Here is a 24,546-nt window from a genome sequence, read left to right on the forward strand (position 1 = left end):
AGCTCTATGTGGAATCTTTTGAGGAACCTCCATACTAATTTCCAAAGTGGTTGAACACTTTTACACTCCCACCAACAATGAAGTAAGGTTCCATTCTGTCCACATCCCCTCCAACATCTGTTGTTATTAGAGTTCTTGATTTTTGCCATTCTAACTGGAGTAAGGTGTTATGTTAACAGGAGCAAGGACAAGAACCACATGGTTATCTCAATAGATGCAGAAAAAGCATTCGACAAGATCCAACACCCCTTTATGATGAAGGTTTTGGAAAAATTAGGAATCCATGGGACATTCCTCAATACAATAAAGGCTGTCTATGACAAACCTACAGCCAGCATTATACGTAATGGTGAAAAACTAAAGCCATTTCCTCTTAACTCAGGGACAAGACAAGGATGTCCAATCTCTCCACTTCTCTTCAATCTAGTATTAGAATGCCTTGCTACAGCAATAAGACAAGATGTTCTTCAGCTTTGGGACTCTAGTATTCTACCACAGATTCCCAGCCTCTCAGAAATTCTGTCTTTTATTGACCATTATATTAACACTTCCTAGGGTTGCTTCACCTACCTTTCTTGGGTCTTCTGCTTATAGAATGCTCCTTATACTAATATTATAGAATGCTACTTATAGTAATATTTGAATATATTGCAGGTCCTTTAATAAACCCAAATTCATCAATTATCTATCGGTCATCTATTTCCATCATCATCATCATCATCATCATCATCATCATCATCATCTATCTCTATATTTTATCCTTCTGACTTTTATCTATATGTTCTGAAGAAAATGGCCAATAGTTAATGCTTTCTTTTCAGTTCAGCTTTCAATGACTTATGAAAAATTTCAGAAAATTCTATTTTTGATAATTATTGTATTTCTTCACCACAAATATTAATATGGGCAATTAGCTACTATAATTATCTAAACATATTTGCATTTTTATTAGAAAAGTGAAGTTTTAATTCAATTATATCACCACTTGGCATTCTGTGACTATATAAATAAACTCATCTAACATTATTTTCATGAATATTACAAATACCTTAAAGTACAAGATTTACATGTTGAAAATCTCAAAAGCACTGCCTGGAAACTGTAACTCTTTCACATAGAACTTAATAGTTGACTTATGTACAAATTAATTTTCTTTCCAATGACTCACATTTTTATCACTCATGAAGATTAATGCCAAACCATGAATAAGAAAGACTTAACAAACTGGAAGCTGACTTTGACATAAAAATCACAGATCAAGATTTAAACACAACAGGGGCTGGGAAGGTGGCTCAATGGTAGAGCGCTTGCTTTGCATGCCTGAGGCCCTGGGTTCGATTCCTCAGCTCCACATAAGCAAAAAGAAAAAAGCCGGAAGTGGCGCTGTGGCTCAAGTGGTAGAGTGCTAGCCTTGAGCTGAAGAGCTGAGGGACAGCGCCCAGGCCCAGAGTTCAGGCCCCATGACCGGACCCAAAAAAAAAAAAAAAAAAAAGATTTAAACACAACATATAATGTGTGTGCAAAAAGAAAAAGGAACAACAAAGAAACCATCTTATAAATATGTTAGAAACAATTGCATGAAAGGAAAAAAATTGAATACTTATTTTGGGTTTTGATGTTGGTATAATTTGTGGAGGAGAAGGGAAAAAAACAAATAGTTTAAATAGGGAAACAGGTGGACCCATTGCAACAATGAGATGTACAAGTCGTAATGTCGAAAAACGAACTTTACAACTTTGGCGGGGGGGACGGACGGGGGAAGCAAAGTGATGGGAAGGGGAAACAAAGGAGGAGGCTACAATGCTTGATAAGAAATGTACACATTATCTTGCCCATGTAATTGTAACCCCTCTGTATGGTATTTTCACAATAAAAAATAAATAAATAAAAAGAAACAAATTTTAAAAAAACACCTAGTTAAGATCACACATGGTGATTTGCTGTTATGATTGCAATCAACAAAATATGGTCAGTCCTAGAAAAACAATCACACTGCATGTTACCGTTTTGGAACATTTCAATGCTCTTGCTACAATGTTCATAATTTCATCACAACGTAGTTACAGAATAAAAGAGAAAACATTATTATGCTCAAATTTCGCTCCTACAAAATACAAACCATTTGCTTATCAATGTACCTTTTAATATATACTCGTAGCTGACAGTTGAGCTGTACTTGTGTCTACATGTTTAACACTAATCACTTCAAATTGCTTGTTTTAGACAAATATATTATGCATTCAAGATGAATTTGAATATGGAATATGTTCTTTCTGCTCACAATGATTAGACTTACACAATCATTCATTTACATAATTTTAGGATATGTTTCTGCCATCGATATCAGTTTTTGTCTTTATTTTATTTCTCCTTCCTTCCTTCCTTCCTTCCTTCCTTCCTTCCTTCCTTCCTTCCTTCCTTCCTTCCTTCCTTCCTTTCTTCCTTCCTCCTACCCTCCTTTTGTCCCTCCCTCTTTCTTTCTCTCTCTTTTCTCTCTCTTTTTCTTTCTATTTATTTTTGCTAGTACCAAGGAACTCAGCAACCACTTAGCAATATTGCACAATTAGCAATAACTTCAAGTAAAAATAGATTTAGTATTGAGTATAATAAGTAAAAATACTTTGGATTTTCTTATTCTGAGTGCAGGCTAAAATATATTAGTTCCAGTGGAAAATTGTTATTTAATGTTATAACAATATTATTAAATTTGGTGTTAAAATATTTAATTGAATCAGCAGTATTTTTATAATCAATTATTAGTCTTTATTATTTATTTGTCTGTGCAAGAATTTAAATGAAGAACCTTTCATCTGGTTGCTCATTTGATATGCTTGATATGTACTATTTGAATTAGGCTTCTAACCTGACTTTTGAGCTCTTTTGTACCTGGACTGACTTCAAATTATGATCCTCCTGAACTCAACTTCCTGGGATGCTAGGACTATAGGTATGGAATTTCAGTGTCTATCTCCATCTACCTAACTTTATATGTTTTTTGTACCTTGCTCTTTAAAACTTCTTCTTTTGTTATACTCATTAAAACATCATTTGGGACCACATATTCATGTTACTGTAATAACTCTAACATGGAATTATATAGAACTGGTGATTTTATTTCACAGTCTTTTAAAATATTATTAAAACTCAGCTGACTTAAATTTCAAATATATTGGCCAGAAACTTAAACATATAGAAAAAGTGTGAATATTACATTTAACTTCCATATTTAAATATCTAAGTTTGAATAAAATGTTTTACTGTTGTTTGATACAATGTTTATTCTTGGTGATTTCAATGGGAAGCTATTACATATTTTTAATTATAGATTAATCCAAAGTCTTTTATTCCCATTAGATGTTATGGTCATGCTTTATGTGTTAATTTTAAATTGTATTTTAAGAAGAAATAATTTAAAACCTGACAATTCTTGCATAGGGGACACTTTATACATTTGTTGTTGTTGATTGTTTGTTTACAGTTGTGGGACTTGAACTCAGCACCTGGGCAGTCCCTCTGCTCTTTTGAGATGGATAGCCATTTACCACTTTAGCCACAACTCCACTTCTGGTTTTTGAGTGGCTGATTATAGGTAAGTCTCATGGGGTCTACTTTTCTGCCTGGGCCAACTTTGAACCGTAATCCTTAGATCTCAGCCTCCTGAGTATCTAGGATTAAAGGCATAAGACATCAGCACCTGGCTCAAAGGTTTTTTTTCTTCATGTCCCAGAAGCTTTGTTGAGTTATTCAGTCATGAAGGCCACGACTAGTAGAACAGCCTTATGGTTCCAGCTAGTCAAGAAGCAGACATAGAAGAATAGCGATTCAGCCAAAATTAATGAAAGACCCTAGTTGGAAAACTAACTAATAAGCAAAAATCAGTGAATGTGGCTTAAGTGGTAGAGCTTTGTGGAGAAAGAAAAGGCCATGAGTTGGATTATACGGTACAGATTTAAAAAATAGAAAATAAAATTTGTTATTTTATGCAATGAAAGTAAACAAATTGGTGCAGTTATTTAAAAGATTTAATATGTATTATATAATCTTATATGTGATCTATATATAGATCTATAGATATGAATGATATTATTATATAGATCTACAGGTCTATAATCTACTGATCTACAGCTGTGGGGAAATCTGCCGGGAACACAGGCAGCAAAGATGGCCATGAGAGGAAGTTGAGTGGGCAGAGCTGTATTTGTTTAGGTTCAATGTGTAAACAACTTATGGAAGCTTAGGTGCATGATAAGGTATGGCCTTTCAGTGATTGGTTGGTTCCATTTCCTCCCCTCCCACGCAGTCTTTTGCTTTAAAAAGGGGATGCTCCCTGTTAATAAACGAGTTCCTGCTTGGTTTGACTCCCCCCACCTGATTGTCTCCTGGGCTAAGGGAGGCTGGGGAACAGGCAAGCGGCCACATTGGCCACACTTCGCACTTACCTCTCCTCGGACCCCGTCCGTCCAAAGACGGACAAAGACCCAACATACAGCTATATAGATCTATAAAGGATTGTGATCCTCCAAATTATAATTCCTACTACCACAATGCCCAGCTTATTTGTTGAGATGAGATCTCACTAAGGTATTACCAAGGCTGGCTTCATACTGGTATGCTCCAGAATGTTATCTGGAGAATCCCACCTACCTGGAATTGCAGGTGTGTATCAGTTGCAGAAGAGAGAAGAAATGGAGGTAATTTGTATTACTGATGAACCAAGTAAAGGAATTCTGTTATTCTGAACCATTTACTCCTTAAGATCTTACAATGCTCCTGGTATTTTAATGAGAAAAAAATTGCTAAAGGAATTGATTTAAAGAATTTAATTTCTTATCTTAGAAAATGTTAAATTGAGAGAAAATAATTTAACATATTGCTTTGACTTTATGCAAGATAAGGATTACACGAATAGTATGAAGCAGGAACATATGTTTTTCAATAGATTTAGTAGAATGATTTGTAAAAATTATTAGCATTCAGTGAAAAAAGTACTATGCAAATTCTAACATTTATCTCCTTCTTCCTTTTTTAATATTAAGCATGCCACATTAATAACCTAAATCAATTTGCTCTAGAGGCTTAATATAGGAAGAAGCCCTTACTATCCAAATTAATGTATCATAAATATGCCAGAGAGGCACAAAGTCCAGGGGATAAGGGAACAGACTTCATCGAGTTTAAATGTGATATTTTTTCTAACCTTCTAAGAAACGAAGTGCTTTATTGAAAATTTGATATTAATCAAGATAACTATATTCAGTGCTTGCAATTTTAAAATTAGTAAATGTTAAATATAAAATGTGTATATCATAAATAATGTGTAGCATGATCCTTTAAAGAGACATATGCATTTTGAATGTTTGACACTCCCTGTAAACAAGCATAGGTATGTTTTATCCTCACTTGAAAGTTCTTTTAAAGTCAACATATATTCTTGATTATATTACATTAAAAATAAGTACATATACTTATTCTAGAAAACGGATAGACTATGATTCCTTCTTTCATTTAGTGTTCTAGCACTTTAAATGAAGAGAATGAGTATAACCACAGTATTACAAAAGATATCCATGCATATGATTTGTCATTTCTTTTGTAAAAAACAAAATATATGTCTCAAAGTTGTAAGTTTTCAAAATTTTGCCTCTGTTTATAGCTATTACTGACAAATGATTTAAGATATGACTATATTTAAGATATGAGAGATAGACATTAGTAAATAAAATTATTATTTAATGTGAAAATGGTCATTATTGGTATCTCAGAATTAACACTGTGAATTGTGACCAGTGACAAAAAGTTAATGAAATAAGTACATTTATGAACATGTCAGATAAATGTGCACTGTTACCATTTTTTAAATATTAGAAAAAATACATCAGTCATTGTTAAAATATATGGGTATGAAATGTGTGGATGTGTATGACTGTAACTTTAACCTTATAAATGATGGAAAAAATATATTAATGTATGAATATTTTGCTTCATATATGTTCCTTAGAAGGAGAAAATATATACCAAGAGAAAGACACAGAATGAGAATTTTCCAGTTGATTTTACCATATTATAAAAAATAGAATATTTTCTTAATATCCCTGAATAAACATATACATATAATGTCATGAAGCTCATGATCTTATGGCAGATAGAGATAAATACATGCACATGAATGCGTGATTCTTTATTTCAACCTATTTAAGATTCATAAATTAGAAGGGTTAAGCCTACTGCAAATATAATAAATGAATTTTAACATATTCTACTCTCATGGCATTAGAAAATAGCAGTATGGAACCAGAACTAGCAGTATTTCTTTTACACCTGGAAATTGATAGTGAGATTTGCTTAATGTGACCAAGAAGTTTAAATATGTTAAAAGGTACCATAAGATATTGAATCTAATCTAGCAGGTCTACAATGTTCTCATTTAAATTACAATTCTTTTTACTTTTTGTCAGTTGTGTACATGGACTTGAACTCTGGGCCTTGGCCCTGTCCTTGAGTTTTGTGCTCCAGGCTAGCTCTCCAGCACTTTAGGCTCCAGCACCATGTCAGGGTTCCTGGTGATTAATTGGAAATAAGAGTCTCTCAGACATCTCTGCCTGGGCTGGCTTTGAACCGTGATCCTCAGAGCACAGTCTCCTGAGTAACTAGGATTACAGGCCTGAGCCTGTACAAATTGCATCTTTTTGAAAAAGAGAAATCAGTATTATGACTAATCGCAGGCTGAGGAAACATCAATGCAATTAAATGCATGCATGTTGAGAGAGAGGCAGCGCAAGAACATGAACTGAAAGCATTCAAGATGTTTGCCCCATGAACTAGAAGAATCCATTGACATTACAAAGAGCAGAAAGTGATGGAGGGAAGGAACTAGAAACTACAAGGAGTTTGTGTAGACTCATCAAGAAGTTTAGAAGAAAGGGGTAGGTAGGGGAAGGATGGGTGAGATTATAGAAAGGGGTGATATTGATTAAAAGAGATGGTAGTAATAGATTGCTTTATCAAACGGTAACTGTTTTGTACAGTACTTGAAGTTTTTTTTGGGGGGGGGTCTGTCATGAAGCTTGAATACTGGGCCTGGGTGCTGTCCCTGGGCTCCTCAGTTCAAGGCAAGCGCTCTACCACTTGAGCCAAAGTGCCATGTCTTGTCATGGTGACCTCTACAAGTCCAGCAATGTCAACTGTGGGGTACCCCCAGAAACCTGCAGCATGTGTGGGATGGGCCATCAACCTATAACAGTTCACAAATGTCTGGAATGCAATGGGAATCTGAGAGCAAGGAACAGGAAGGAACCTGGGGAGCTGTGTGTTTATCATGTTTTCAAAGCATGACTCTGCTACAAGGGTAACCAGTGAATGCAAGATGTCAAAGCCATCCCCAGGATTTACTACACATGAACCTGGTCACCTGCCTCTGAAATGTTGTCCATACATACCTCTCTAGTGAGGTTAAAGAGAAAAATGCATATATGATTCTCAATAGACAGTAGTTGCCCAATAAAAATGAATCCATTTCCTTTCTATAGTGATGCAGTTACAGAAAATTGTTTTTAAGGAAAAACAAAATTCTGGTGGAACCTGTCATTGGGTAGAGATTGTGATAGTATCATCACACCTAGCACTTAGTCTTGCAAGGGCCGGCTGAGCCAAGCAATAGAAGCATCCTATAACAACCATTACTTTAAAATTTGAGGCTTTCTCCCCATGCATATTTGACACACTTAGCCTAAAACTATGGCAACCTGCCGTGAAGTCTCTATATAAATAAGCATAGAAGAACCACAACATTTTGTAATTGCTGTGCATAAAGTGGTTTCTCTTTATTCCTGTATTGGTTTGATTGTTTTGAATTCTGTTTTGGTTTAAATCTATGGTTTCTTTCTTCTATATAACAAAAAATATGATTTACCTTTTCATTTCTACATTTTATATATGTTACTCCCTTTTAATTTTGGCGCATGTTTGGCTTTAAAAAAATAAATGATTATATCTAAAAACCATTATCTATCTTTTACTTTTCTCTTTTGAATTGTAATTTTTTTCCTTTCCCATAGTCTCTTCCTACTTATCCCCTCCCTACATGTATGAGTGACAGTCCGTCCTCTCTTAGCCCAACTCTCACACTGGTTAATGTACTCATGATGCACTCCTAAATATTTACCTGCTAACTCTACAGCTTGAAAATCAGCTATTCTTAATTTGCTTTGTTTCTCATTTCTTTATTTCTGCTTTATCTCTCTTACTAGGTTTTTTTTGTCTTTTCATTTTTGGTACTGGGGATCGAACCCAGGACGTTGCACTTGCTAGGCAAGCGCTTTGCCACTGAGCTACATCCCAGCCCTCTCTTACTAGCTTTTATTTTTAGCTTTATTTTTCTTTCTGTTTTCACATTTTTCTTCATTCTTCCTTTTTGATCTAGTATTTTGTATGTTTGTTTGTTTTTTGAATAAGTATTCTTTTTAACTTAAATTCACCTTCATTGAGCCCTAAGACAATGAAATTATATATATATATATACATATATACATATATATACACTTATACATAGCTCTAGCTCATTCCACTTTTCTACAAACCTTTAGAATTGTGTATGATATTACAGAGCAAAAGCAATGGGCCTTTTATAGATGAGAAGTGCTGATAATGTAAGTAAATAGTTCAAATTTACCTAGATGAATTTAGGTGATGGAAGAGAGTGGAAAAAGAAGGATTATTGTGGTTGGAAAATAGTCACTTTTTTTTTACAGTGCAATACCCTTTTGATCATTCCAGAGAATTGATGAAAGATATCAAAAATTCATACAAGAAATGAGAATATTTTGAGTGGCAAGGTGATGAGGATTGAAAGAGTGACATGGATTTAAGAACGCGTATTCAGGGTTTGATATCAAGAGGGAATTGGAAATGCTAGCATTACTGCTGAGACGATTCACATATATTCTATAGTCTCCTGAGAGAAAAGAGAGTTGACATGATGACTTTTGTTCTGTCAAAGAGAACTCGATTTCCCAGTTTCCCTAGAGCTGTAGCTAACTGGATTCTGAACTTATTCTTTTCCTTCATGAGAAATAGAATTATACCTGCAACCATTACTTTTTCCTTAAGTAATTTTAAAAAAAATATGAAGCTTATGTTTCCCCATTTTTCAAATACATGTTTCAAATAATTGTTGGCTAAATGTTACAAGCCAGGAGAATTCAAGCAAAATTTGAAACTTTCAGGAGTTATATTTAAGGCCTGGCCAGATGCAAATGCCTATATCTTATCAAGCTCTTCTTTTAGATACAGGTATGGCAAAGGTATTATTAGCACCTTGGGTTCACCAATATTGTAGTAAATGCATGTAGATAGTAAAAAAATTTTAAACCACATTCTTAATATTTCCCATAGGTATTTGTGTATTCCCAGTTTAAAATAAGCCCTGTTGATGATAAAGGATTCTCTCTTTTTTTTAATCTTTTGCTGCTGTCAACACTATAATAAAAATAAGATATACAGCATTCTGTAGGAAGAACTGAATAGAATAAAAGGTATTTGAAGAAATTTGAAGACATTCAAGGAAAGAAACCTCAAGTGTGAAAGGTAATCTTTTGCACAATAATGAAAGCAGTCACAGGGGCTGGGAAGGTGGCTCAGTGGTAGAGCGCTTGCCTTGCATACCTGAGGCCCTGGGTTCGATTCCTCAGCACCACATAAGAAAAAAGCCAGAAGTGGCGCTGTGGCTGAAGTGGTAGAGCGCTAGCCTTGAGCTGAAGAGCTGAGGGATAGCGCCCCGGCCCAGAGTTCAGGCCCCACGACTGGACCCCCCCCCAAAAAAAAGAAAGCAGTCACAGAGCAGAGAGACAATCAGCAGAATGGGATAGCATCTTTGCAAAATTTCGATCTACAAGGGATTTAGAGCTGAAAAACAAAAAAAAGTATTGTAAAAATAGAATGCCATAAACTGAATTAATCAATTTAAAAATAAGGATGGCACATAAATAGGCATTTCTCAAGGCCACATAAATTTGATGAAAATAAAAACAATAGTAGTTCAATATCACCAATAGTCAGAGAAATGCACATCAGAACTACAAAAAGATACTGCCTTTTTCCTATTCCATGATTATAAGAAAGGTGAAAGGCTATATGTACTAACAAAAATATGATATAAAGGGAACCATTGAACATTATTGTTAAGATTTTAATTTAGGACCAAGCTTAAGAAAACAGCTTGAATTTTATTTTCTAAAATTTCTAGTATCTACAACTGAAAATCCTAAAGACCTACCATTATTCTTTATTTCCTAAATGTCCATAGAAACCCTCCTATTTTCCACTTAGTAAACCAAGACTTTAATACATAAACTTTAGAAAAACACACATCCAAAACATAAATAAATCGAATATATTTTTCATAGAGACATGTGGATTCTTAACATTATAGAAGGACTACTCATAATAGCTTATAAATAGAAATAGTCAAATTATCCATGATGATATACAAAATATGGTGTATTTATAGTATACAGTGGTCCACAAAATGGATGAAATTTTGTCATTTGCCACAACTTGGGTAGAAATAATGATTAGTGTATTAAGTGAGATAACCTAGATTCAGAAGAAAATTTCCATATGAATATGTAGAATACTTGCAGAATATGTAAACTATAATATGTGAAATATAAAAATTCACATATTATTAAAGGTAATTGATAAAAGGAATATGAACAATTATCTCACAGAAACAAAAAGAATAATACTGGTCACTATAAACTGGGGACTATGAGGGAAGCATGGGAAAGATAGTTCTATGCAGAGAAATTTCTTGCGCGCTGTTGGTTCAGTGGGTGAATATAGTGAGTGTTAATTCACAGTACACATCACAAACTAGAAAACATCTGAACATTTGTATTTCCAGAACAAAATTATTCCTGAGGTTGTAATGATTTTATAATGATTTAAATATTCTACAATGTTTAAATACAGAGAATTAATTTTAATATAAGGTTAAATATGTAATATTCCTCACAAGCAGACTATTCATCTGTTTGATTAATTTTAAATTTTATTGTAAAAGTGATGTAAAGAGTAGTTAGAGTTGCGTGAGTCAGGGAATGAGTACATTTGATTTGGAACAGTCTCCCTCCTCATTCTTTCCTTATTTTTCCCCCTTCCTAATTCCCTCCCTGCAAAGTTGTATAGTTATTTCCAGCATAACATATAGGGCTAAATTGATACACCCTTTGTTCAACCATTTCTGGGCTTCACCTTCCCCTCTCTGAATCAGATAAAATTATATGGAAGACAAAGAGGACAAAAAAAAAAAAACAATGGAAGAGAATAAACCAAAGGAAAGGGGAAAGAAAAAAAGAAAAAAAAATGCAAACAGTAAAACAGAAAACCTCCTACTTCCATTTCTTGGAATTCATTTCAATAAATACCATTTTATATAATCTTATGCACTTAACAATTGAGCCTTTGTAAACCTCTTCTAAGAATATCCTCCTTTGTTCTCTCTGTATGTATGTTTAAATTGCTGTTTAATAAATCATGTGCAGGTGTAATTATTTGTCTTTTCCTGTCCATTGGGTTTGTTTGTAGCTTTAAAGGCACATTCTAGTTATTACAAATGAAGGAAACCATGGGCCCTATGTTTCTTTGAGTCTCACTTACTTCGCTTAGTAATTTTCCCAAGTCTTTCCATTTCTTTCTGAATGAGGAGATGTTCTCCTTTATGATGGAAACATATAATCCCATTGTTTATATATACCACACTTTCTGGATCAATTGATTACACTGAGGGGCATCTGGGTTGATTCCATATCTTGGCTATGGTAAACAATGATGCAATGAACATGTTTGTGTTGGTGGCTTTACAGTAACCGTATCACCCTGAACTGGAATCAACTTCAAATTAGTCAAAGATCTCAAAGTAAGACCAGAACCCTGAACATATTACAAAAATAGATAGGAGAAACACTAAAGCTCCTTAGCACAGGTCAAAACTTCTTAAACAATGATCTAGAATCACAACAAATATAAGAATGACTAAATACATGGGATTACCTCAAACTGAAAAATGTCTGCATAGCAATGGACGTAGCTAAAAAGATCAAAAGGAAGACCACAAAGTGGGAGAAGCTATGCATCACACAAGGGCCTCATATAAAAAATGCACTCAGAGGGGCTGGGAAGGTGGCTCAGTGGTAGAGCGCTTGCCTTGCTTGCCTGAGGCCCTGGGTTCGATTCCTCAGCACCACATAAGCAAAAGAAAAAAGCAGGAAGTGACTCTGTGGCACAAGTGGTAGAGCGCTAGCCTTGAGCTGAAGAGCTGAGGGACAGCTCCAAGGTCCAGAGTTCAGGCCCCACGACCGGACCCCCCAAAAAAAAATGTACTCAGAGATCAAAAAATTAAACTTCCTAAAAACATATTCTCAAAGGAAAAAAATAATAAATGGGCTAAAACCTTAGAGAATGGCCAACAGACACATGAAGAGATGTTGAGCATCTATGGCTCCCCCCAAAAATGAAAATCAAAACATTTAGATTCCATCTCTCCCAAGTTAGAATGGACATCATCAAGAAAACTAGCAATAACAGATGCTGGTGGGGATGCAGTACAAAGGTAATGCTACTACACTGTTGGTGGGAATGTGAACTTGTCCAACCACTCTGTAAAGCAATTTGGAGATGCCTTATAAACATAGAGCTTCTCTATAACCCAGAAATCCCATATCTAGACATCTATTGTCCAAGCAGAAATTTTAATATTTCATTATCACAGAACTTTCTGTAGCATGAATAGTGAAAGAACTATGTTTACCAGATTCATGAAACTTAGCCACAATTTTAGTCATTCCATTACAACCATTCCATTGAAATTAAGTTCTAATCTAAAGTTAAAAATATGTGTCTTAGTGCTCCATTTGTAAGGAGGTGGGAGGACTTGGAAAACATCATATTAAATGAAGTAAGGTATACCCAAAGAAACATAGGTTCCATGGTCTCCCTTATTTGTTATAATTTGTATATATCTAGGATAATATTAGTGGATGACCAGAATGGCTCAATAGTTATGTACATATGACCATATAAGATGATGCTAAGTGAAATCAACCTTATGAAATAGACACAAGAGTTTTTTCTTTGTTGTTGTTCTGAATGTACTATGTGATTTCTTTTTTCTTTTGTGTTCCCCCCCACCATAGTTTATACCCTGTTGTCACTGTGTTCAATTTTCGTACCTTGGATATTTTATATATATATGTTCATCCGAACTAGGGAAGGGAAGGGGAACAACAAAATGGTGAGACAAAGGACAAAGTGGGGGGGAGACCTATGCAGCAGTGACACTCACAAGAGAATATATTGAAAATTATCTGTACAACTTGGGGAGCTGGGGGAAGAGAGGAAGGGAGAAAAACAAGGGAAGGGGTAACAAGTTAGACAAGAAATGTAATCACTACCTTATGTAACTGTAACCCCTCTGTACATCACTATGACAATAAATTTTTTTAAAAAATGTGTCTCCAAGCAGGGCACCAGTGGCTCACACCTGTAATCTTAGCTACTCAGGAGTTTAAGAGCTAAGGAACATGTTTTGAAGCCAGCTCCCTTAGGAAAACCATGAGACTCTTATCTCCAATAAACTACTCCAGAAAAAGTCAGAAGTGGTGCTGTGGCTTAAGTAGTAGAGCACTTGCCTTGAGCAAACAGAAGCTCAGAGACAGTATCCAGGCTCTGAGTTCAATCCCCATAACCAGAAAACAAAACAAAACAATAACAAATACATATATGTGTGTGCCTTAAAATATTTTTGTTTGGTTTATTAAACTATTTCTAAATTATGCAATATTATTTTGCAAAATGCTTACTGTAGAGGAATAAATTATTCTTCCTTTCATTGACCACAATTACCTACTTTTTGTTTGCTGTCTTAAGTGCTACTAGAATCTACTCACTTAGCACAAATGCTGAATAAAATATATAATTACTAGCTAGAGTCCTCATGTGATACATTTGCATTTTTGATTTATTAATTCTAAATATTTACTATTTCTTTTTATATGTTTTTATTGTAAAAATACTGTACAGAGGGGTTACAGTTACATGAGTAAGCTAATGAGTACATTTCTATTGAGTATTGTGACTGCCTCCTTTGTTTTTCCTCTATCATTCCTTTTCTCCCCACCTCCCCAACTCCTGCCTCCCACCTTGTCAACTCCTCTATTTACTATTTTTTAATGAGTGACATGGGTCAAACCCTAAATCAATTCTTTTTCACAATGTGTGTATACACACATACACACACGCATGAACACACACATGTGCATGCATACACATATCCTCTGTTTTTCCTCATTTATTAGAATCTATAAATTTCTGAAAAACTTCCTAATACTTTAGTTTCATTTGTGAAGTTATGACTTCATTTAGTACTTTGAGTATAATCTTGACTAGACCAAACCAACAACAAAGTGTGCTATTCATCTGACCTTTGGCAGATTGATAATTCAATATTTGTTTCCTTGCTGCCTTTATGCTCCTTGAGAGCATAGTTGTATAATTTGTGCCCTTTGCATAAAATTACAACTGTTGTTAATGTATATTAAGTACCAATAACTTATCTCTGACAAATGTGAGTGACCTTGGACTGTAAATACCTGTGTCCATGTAGTTGTGATATTTATGATTATTAAAAGAGATCAGGGTCAGCAGAATGGATCAAATCCTTTAAATTCATTTTTACCTACTTAAATTTTTCCGATTTATATTTTTAAAATTAAACAATAATCTCTAGTTCTAAATGTGCTTTTTTCTTACAACATTCAGTTAGGCAATTCTTCTTTTCTGATATTAAAAATAGTTTCATCAAATATTGTCTATCATCACCATGTTCTAGGAAATTCAAATACATTTTACAATAAGCAGAGGTAATGACCCATATTTTGGGAAACAAATGCATAGGTTACACTTTTGAAATCATCAAAAATAAATACACTGTCTTACATAAATTTAAGCATACAGAGAATATGCTGGTAGCTGATTTATTTCTGTAGTTTTGTTCTTGGTCTCCATTTTATTTGCATTTTGTTTGTTCATCTTGTTTTCACTTTTTCTCCACTCATTTCTTGTAAATTAGGAAAACAAAATTGATCCTGCAGGATATACAAGGAATAAACTATTTGAAGGCTTTTCCTTCATAGCCCCACAGGACCTCCAGCTGATACATGTGATTGCTCCAGGTGAAAAGTTTGATTACTCTCATGAAAGGAGTGAAAGGATGGTAATGGGGAATCACTTTCAAAGACAGCTCATGGCTCCTAGGTTTGCACAGCTAGCACAGAACAACAAAAAAAAAACAGAGAAAATGACATAGGAGATATTTCAGAATGTAAATTGGCTTTGGAGGCAGCCAAGACAGGTGTGAAAGGTTGCAGCATGGGAACCGCTTAGCTCCTCCATTCAGGATTGTTTGGTTGCTTCTGTTGTATGTACCCTGGGTCCTATAGCAATGCTAGCTTATAATAGTTCATTCTTTGTTCAAATATACTAAGTTATCCAAATGCTAATAACTTACTCATTTTCAAAAGAATATTTGGCTCATATATTATCTCTGTTGTGATGGATTCAATAACTGAAATTATTATCATAAGCATAGGAAAAAATGGTGCATGTTTGTGGCTCTGATTGTGTATGCTTCTGTGTAAGTTTGTGTGTGTGTGTGTGTGTGTGTGTGTGTGTGTGTGTGTGTGTGTAGACTGTATGTGTGTGTGAGACTCTATGTGTGGATGATCTTAAAAGATCAAGTTAGCTGGTAGATAATCTTAAAGTGATATGTATATTGTCAAATATAAATATTTTCAAATATATTTTTTACATTACATAAACAGCCTAAATTAAAATTGCAGTACTGGAAAGAAAATAATTTCCAAAGAAATGCTGTATACTCAATTAGCATTACTATTCCTTATGTAATTTGATATTTTAAAAATGTTTGAAAGACAACTGAAAGGCAAGGCACCTCAAATATCAGGTTGAATATATTTCTGCATATGTATCAAATTAAAATATACAGAGAACGGAAGACAAATTGTTTTTAAATGATCATTGGTAAATTTGGTCAATAGACAATTGACTATTAACCCGAGAAAAGTTGTTTTATCTCATGCAACCTACATCTTAATAAATGAAACAAGCTAAAAATATCTTGGGCAACAATTATATTATCATATGGTGAGTTCATTGTTCACCTTTAGCATTCCAATTTTCTTTTATACAAATATTATGGAAGTTACTATAATGTATCATCATTATACTATGTACGGCAAAATTAAAAAAGAATTTCTGAGTTTGAGGCATTTATGTACTTCAGTATCCCCAAATGGTTACTATGTAGGTATCCAATAAACAGTTCTGTGCCAGTTAATAGCTTTTGGATATAGGTCAATTAATTGATTCAGTGGAATTTAGAATATTACTTTACATATTAAAAAGATGCTCAATCGAGTGTATTATTTTTAGCAAAATGTTACATGAACATTTTTTTATTCATGAAATTCATATTGAGAGACTGAGCAATTAAAGGATAACAGTGTCACTCACCAACTGTGCTCACTTGATTCTCATGATAAGAAGTGATACACAGAATAAAACATCTTTGTCAGCAGGAAACTGTCTCCTCACAGTTTTGGCTGGATTAAGAGGTTGTTTCTTTTGAAATGGAAATGAGCTCATTATTTATAAACTTTTGCAGAATTCTACTTAATTCAAAAAAATACATCAATGATAATTTCCTGCACATTTCAACTCCTGCTATTCAAAATGCTTTCTCTTCTTTTTTTAATAGGTTAACTTGTGTAATATTTATTTATTATGTCTTATGTATAATTTGGTTTAGATTGTAGAAATTTAAAAAGTGATAAATTTGAGATTGTTTTTAGGCATTGGTTATAAATAAAGCATTGGTTGGGTCTTATTTATATGTTCTTCCACTGAAATTTAATGAGAATAAGAGAACATTTGATCAATATGTAAAATAAGTATTTGATATTGTAGCTTTAAGGAAATAGACTCAAGGAATATGTTTTATTAGTGCAAGTCACTAAGTATTCATTAAAAAATGGATTTACCTTTCTGAATAAAACAAAATTATATTGCCAAGGTTATCACAGCATTTGTCTCCAGTTCATGGAAAGCAGTAATATCTGAAAGATGAGGAATAAACAAGATGATTATAGGAAGTCTCAACTTTAAAAGAGTGGACTTCAGAAACCAGGTGAAGCAAAAACAATGGTCATTAATTAGGACTCAGAAAGCAAAATATAGGAGGGACAAAGTAGTTCATTTTATATAGATAGTTAATAAAGAAGCCCACTTATAGGGAGAACTCTCAAGATTCATATATGTCCCTTTCAGAAATACAGGAGTTCACTTATCAAAACATATGTGAGGAATCCTCCTAAGAACAGGAGAAAAGCAGCTACAATAGTCAATGTGAAGAGTGACACTAGAAAAGACTCTCAATAGGCCTTGTCCATAATTTGAATTTAGAACATTTTCCCCAGATCCATGTACCAAACAATTTGGTCTACAAATTGAACTTTGTGTATGTTGTAGGCTTCAGGAGGTGGAACCCAGTGGAAGAATCTCAGGTAAGTAGCAACATTCTTTTATTTTAATTTTAATTTTATTGTTGTGGTGATGTACATGGGCATTACATAAGTAAGGTAGTGAGTACATTTCTTTTTTTTTTTTTTTTTGTCGGTCGTGGGGCTTGAACTCTGGGCCTGGGAGCTGTCCCTTAGCTCTTCAGCTCAAGGCGAGCGCTCTACCACTTGAGCTACAGCGCCACTTCCATGAGTACATTTCTTGTGGAACTTTTCTTTCAAAGCATCTAGGGAGACAGACAGCTTTTCTTTTTTCATTTTTTTTTTATTGTGAGAATACCATACAGAGGAGTTACAATTACATAGGCAGGATAACGATTATATTTCTTCTCAAGCATTGTTGCCTCCTCTTGCTTCCCCTTCCCATCCCTTCCCATACTCCCTCCCCCCCCCCACCCATTCCTCCCCCCACCCCCCACCAAATGTGTAAAATTCGTTTTTGGACATAACGACTTGTACATCTCATTGTTGCAATGGGTCCCTCTGTATCCCTAGTTAAGCCATTTGTTTTTTCCCTTCCCCTCCACAAATTATACCAACATCAAATACAGTGAAAGCATGGGTTATACCGTGGGGGAGGGACATACAAAGCAACAAAGAAATAATCTTTTAAATATGTTAGTAACAATTGCATGAAAGGAAAAAAAAACAAAAAAAACATTTGAATATTATCTTGGGGTTCATTCCCCTAACATCAACTTACCTGACCTTTTCTGCTTGATTGACAAATACTAGTTATTGCAAATAAGGGAAACCATGAGACCTATGTTTGTTTGGGCCTGGCTTACTTCACTTAATATAATTTTTTACAAGTCTTTCCATTTCCTAAAAAATGGGGCAATGTCATTCTTTCTGATGGAGGCATGGAATTCCATTATGTATATATACCACATTTTCTTGATCCATTCATCTACTGAGGGGCATCTGGGTTGCTTCTATATTTTAGCTAGGGTAAATAATGCTGCAATAAACATAGTTGTGCTGGTAGCTTTAGAGTGGTCTGGTTCTTGATCATTTGGGTAAATGCCCAAAAATGGATTGCTGGGTCATAGGGGAGCTCTATGTGGAGTCTTTTGAGGAACCTCCATACTACTTTCCAAAGGGGTTGAACAAGTTTACACTCCCAGCAACAATGCAGTAAGTTTCCCTTCTGTCCACATCCCCTCCAGCATCTGTTGTTATTAGAGTTCTTGATTATAACCATTCTAACTGGGGTGAAGTGGTATCTCAATGTTGTTTTAATTTGCATTTCTTTTATGGCTAGAGAGGTTGAGCATTTCTTCATGTGTCTATTGGCCATACTTCTTTCCTCTTTAGAGAAGTTTCTCTTTAAGTCTAGCTCACTTATTTATTGGGCAGTTGTATCTTTGAAGATTTGTTTTGGGGGGATTTAGTTTTTTGAGTTCTAAGTATATTTTAGATATGAGATCCTTGTGTGTTGTATGGCTAGTGAAGATCTTCTCCCAATCCATGGGCTATTGATCTTGGTAGCTGTCCTTTGCCATGCAGAAGCTATGCGATTTCATGCAATCCCATTTGTCCAACCTTTCTTTGATTTGTTGTGTTTCTGGTTCTCTATTAAGAAAATTTTGGCCAATGCCAAGGAGACCTAGGGTTTCTCCTATTCTGTTCTGTAATGTTTTCAGTGTGGCTGCTTTGACTCTGAACTTATTGATCCATTTGGAGTTGTTTCTGGTGCAGGAAATTTGTTTAACAGGATCCTAGCAGAGAACTTCCCAAACATGCAAAAAGATAGGCCTATTCAGATACAAGAAGCTTTTAGAAGTCCAAATAGACCAGACGAGAATAGGATATCCCACTGTCACACTATAATCCGCACAGGATCACTTCAGACCAGAAAAAGATCCTTAAAGCTGTCAAGGAGAAAAGATAAATCACCTATAAAGGGAAACCAATTAGAATCACCTCAGATTTCTCAGCAGAGACAATTAAAGCAAGAAGAGCCTGCTATGATTTATGCCATGCCCTAAAGACAAACAACTATCAACCAAGAATACTATACCCAGCTAAACTCTCCTTCATAACCAAAGGCCAAATATAAACCTTCCATAGCAGATAGCTTTTCTTATTGCCCTGTGTCATGATAGCTTTATTTAACAGAGATATTTTCAAAACCATCTAGATTAAAGCAAAAAAAAATAAAATTAACCCAATAAACAAATGCTGTAAAAATTGAATTGAGCATCAATGAATTCCAACTTAATCCCCCAACATGGGACTCATTTTCAAGTATTCTTGTACAGTGCCATCCACCATGAAATCTTCATCAAAAATCTCAAATGCTCTGTAATCTTGGATTTCACCCTTTAAAATTGTGAACTAAATAATTGTCTTTCCATTTGAGATATTTTTAATAGATTTATTAATTGAATAAAGTAGGTTGGGATGATTTACTTGTGACTTTTCCATACACACATAACAATATGTATACAATTAAAAATCACACACCCGGGGCTGGGAAGATGGCTCAGTGGTAGAGAACTTGCCTTGCATGCCTGAGGCCCTGGGTTCGATTCCTCAGCACCACATAAGCAAAAAGAAAAAAGCCGGAGTGGTGCTGTGGCTCAAGTGGTAGAGCGCTAGCCTTGAGCTGAAGAGCTGAGGGACAGCGCTCAGGCCCAGAGTTCAGGGCCCATGACCACACCCCCCCCAAAAAAAAAATCACACACACTCATAAACACCAACTCTCTCATTCATTCCCTCCCTATTTTTCAAGCAATTTCGCACGTGCTTGCCTCTTCCTCTTTCTTTGTTCTTTACTTTTCATGCTTCCCTCCCTCCCTCCCTCCTGCTTTCTTTCTTTCCTTCCTTCCTTCCTTCCTCTTTCTTTTTTTTCTTTCTTTCTTTCTTCCTTTCTCCCTTCCTACTTTCTTTCTTTCTTTCTTTCTTTCTTTCTTTCTTTCTTTCTTTCTTTCTTTCTTTCTTTTCTCTTTGTCTCTTTTCTTTCTTCCTTTTCGATCTTTTTCTTCTCTCTTCCTCTCTCTCTTTTTCTCTCCTTTTTTTGTGGTTAATTCGAGAAGAGTCTCCCAGACTTTATTTACCAGGGATGACTTGTATCCTCTTGTATCCTCTCCTTTCAACCTCCCTTCTTTCACTGATACCCATTCCACAACATAGGTTGCAGTTCAGTAAAACTGAGACATGCTAGCAAAATTTGCAAGCCTGAAAGAAAGATGTCAGTTTCTAGCTGCAAAAAAGGAAAAGAAAATCACAAAAAAATGACAAAAGAAAGATTGAAAACATTCTGGTTTTGTTGTAGGAGAAAGTTTTTTGATGCTTTTAGTAGTTTAGAAACTGAAGGTAAATACTAGCATTCTTGCCTAGCTCTTCCAACCATATCTTAATCACATTCATGCAATGGGTTGAAGGTATTAGAATACTTTCAACAGAATAAGGTTCTTTATGATAACCTGATTAGGAAACAGCTCCCAAAGTTGAGTATGTAGTAGTAATTTACTATTTCAGGTTTTATATAAAGCATGTTTTTTATTGTATACTTGAACATGACTTTGTAATATATATATATAAATATACATATATATTCATAAATAGAGATATACATGTAATTAATATACAAGTAATGTACTTTCAGTACACTGAATATTAAGGGCACTTCTCAGTACCTAAGATGATAGTCTATAAATCACTTCCATGAGAGATATTTTCAGTTTGCAGAACACATCTGTTATTTAACATCTTTAAAATTTATTTTTATTAGCATTTAAAAATGTATATATTTAAAATACACAATATAACATATTGAATTTCACAATATTTTCAGTTGGAACAAAGCTCCAATGTGGAAATCCAAGTAAGGTATTCATTCAGAGTTTTGGGGTCATTTTTATAATTGGTGGATGGCTTATTGTTTTGTCTAAGAGTTAAGATGGTTGAATATTAGCATTGATTATTTATTTTGATTTGAAGAAAATTATTTTAGGAGTGTTTTGTTGCATCATTTCTACTTATACATACAATATTTTGATCACATATTTATTTATTTTTCTGTTCTCTGTTCCATAACCACTTCCCCAATCATCATCAACAGTTTCATTTCTCTATTTTCATATGTACAAAGAAATTACTTGGAACATATCCATCCTCTTTATATAATATAAATGTCAGAAGGAAAATTATTTTTCATGATAATTTCCTTTGTAATGAAAGTAGTCATAAAATGCATATAAAAGCATACTTACACAATTTTTTAAATTGTGAATAGACCGTACAGAGGGGTTATAATTACATGAGCAAGGTAATAAGGACATTTCTTGCACTGTTGGCTTCCCCTTTGTCTCCCCTTCCAATCCCTTCGAATCTAACCCCCTTCCAAACTCCCCCTCACTCTGCCGAAGTTGTAAAGTTCGTTTTTCGATAAAACATCTTGTACATCTCATTAATTGCTTTCATTGACAAATGTCTTATGTTATTTTACTACTATGTTCATACTATTATTTTGAAAATGAAGAAAAAATATTTTCCATTATAGAATGGACGAGAAACACTTTCATGCATGTAGAGAAGATACATTGCTGTGTATGGCATGAAGATCTTGTTCATGTTCCTTGAGAATATAGTTTTTCTGTGAATTGATCCATGTATCTATGTATATGTTCATGCTATATAAATACTGAGACATTTAACTAAATAATCATTACCAATTTTTATGTTGAAATGTAAAGACCTCAGTAAGAAAAATTATAAATGATTCAAAATACCTTATTTTTTTCATTATATTTTTACTTGAACAGTGATTAATATAGCCTATTAAATTTTAAGGATAACTGAAAGAGAATTCACTTGCAATTCTCAAAAGAAACAAATCAAAGTTTATTTTTTTTAATTTTAATTTTAATTTTTTGTGAACATACTGTACAGAGGGGTTACAATTACATGGGCAAGATAATGAGTACATTTCTCATCAAGCATTGCAGCCTCCTCCTTTGTTTAACCTTCACATCCCTTCCCAGGCTCCCCCCGTCCCCCCAACCCCCCCCCAACCAAAGTGGTAAAGTTCGTTTTCGACATGACAATTCGTACTTCTCATACTTGCAACGGGTCCACCTGTATCTTTAAATGACTCGTTTTTCCCCATCTCCTCCACAAATTATGACATCAAATATAGTGAAAGCGGGGGTTATAATGTGGGGGAGGGACATAAAAAGCAACAAAGAAATAATCTTATAAATGAGTTAGAAACAAATGCATGAAAGAAAAAAATATTTAAATACATATCTAAGGGTTCCTTTTCCTAACATCACATTATCTGACCTTTTATGATGACTCATACTTTTACTAGATATTGAAAATAAGGGAAACCATGGGACCTATGTTTGTTTGGGCTTGGCTTACTTCACTTAATATAATTTTTTCCAAGCCTTTCCATTCCCTAACAAATGGGGCAATGTCATTCTTTCTGATAGAGGCATAGAATTCCATTGCGTTTATATACCACATTTTCTTGATCCATTCATCTACTGTGGGGCATATGGGTTGGTTGCATATCTTAGCTATGGTAAATAATGCTGCAATAAACATAGTTGTGCTGGTAGCTTTAGTGTGGTCTTGTGTGTAAACATTTGGGTAAATGCCCAAAAGTGGGGTTGCTAGGTCACAGGGGAACTCTATGTGGAGTCTTTTGAGGAACCTCCATACTGCTTTCCAAAGTGGCTTAACAAGTTTACACTCCCACCAACAATGAAGCAAGGTTCCCTTCTGTCCACATCCCCTCCAGCATCTGTTGTTGTTAGATTTCTTGTTTATAACCATTCTAACTGGGGTGAGGTGGTATCTCAATATTGTTTTGATTTCCACTTCTTTTATGGGTAGGGAGTTTGAGCATTCTTCATGTGTCAATTGGCCTTCCTTCTTTCTTCTTCAGAGAAGTTTCTCTTCAAGTCGTTAGCCCACTTATTTATTGGGCGGTTGTTTCTTTGAGAATTTGTTGTTGGGGGATTTAATTTTTTAAGTTTCAAGTGTGTTTTAGATATGAGACCCTTGTCCGTTGTATGCCTAGTGAAGATTTTCTCCCAATCTGTGGGCTTTCTATTGATCTTGCTAGCTATGTCTTTTGCCATGCAGAAGCTCTGCAACTTCATGCAATCCCATTTGTCCAACCTTTCTTTGATTTGTTGTGTTTTCAGGTCTCTATTAAGAAAATTTCGGCCTGAGCCAAGGAGACCTAGGGTTTCTCCTATTCCATCCTGTAATGTTTCCAGAGTGTCTGCTTTGACTCCGATGTCTTTGATCCATTTGGAGTTGATTCTGGTGCAGGGTGATATATAAGGATCTAGCTTTAGTTTTCTACAAGTAGTGAATCAATTTTGCCAGCACCATTTCCTGAAGAGGCTGTCTTTCTTCCATTCTATTATTGTAGCTCCCTTATCGAAGATTAGTCAGCTATAGGTCTGTAGGTTCATTTCTGAGTTTTCAATTCTATTCCATTGGTCCTGAGGTCTGTTCCTGTGCCAGTAACAAGCTGTTTTGATCACTAAGGCTTTATAGTAGAGTTTGAAATTTGGTATTGATATTCCACCAGCAGTGTTCTTTCAGGTGAGGAGTGTTTTTGCTATTCGGGGTCTTTTATTGTTCCATATGAATTTTTGGATTGCCTCTTCTATTTCCTTGAAGAATGAGGTTGGAATTTTGATAGGTATCGCATTGATTTTGTAGATAGCCTTGGGAAGTATCGCCATTTTCACAATGTTAATCTTTCCAATCCAGGAGCATGGGAAGTTTTTCCCATTTTCTAATTTCTGTTTTGATTTCCTTTTTCAAGATTTTAAAGTTTTCATCATAGAGGTCCTTCACTTCTTTGGTTAAGTTAATTCTTAGGTATTTTATTTTTTGAGGGGCTATTACAAATGGAGTTGCT

This window comes from Dipodomys merriami, unplaced genomic scaffold (genome assembly GCF_024711535.1).
Source record: "Dipodomys merriami isolate MVZ:Mamm:240054 unplaced genomic scaffold, mDipMer1.0.p SCAF_6, whole genome shotgun sequence".
NCBI lineage: Eukaryota > Metazoa > Chordata > Mammalia > Rodentia > Heteromyidae > Dipodomys > Dipodomys merriami.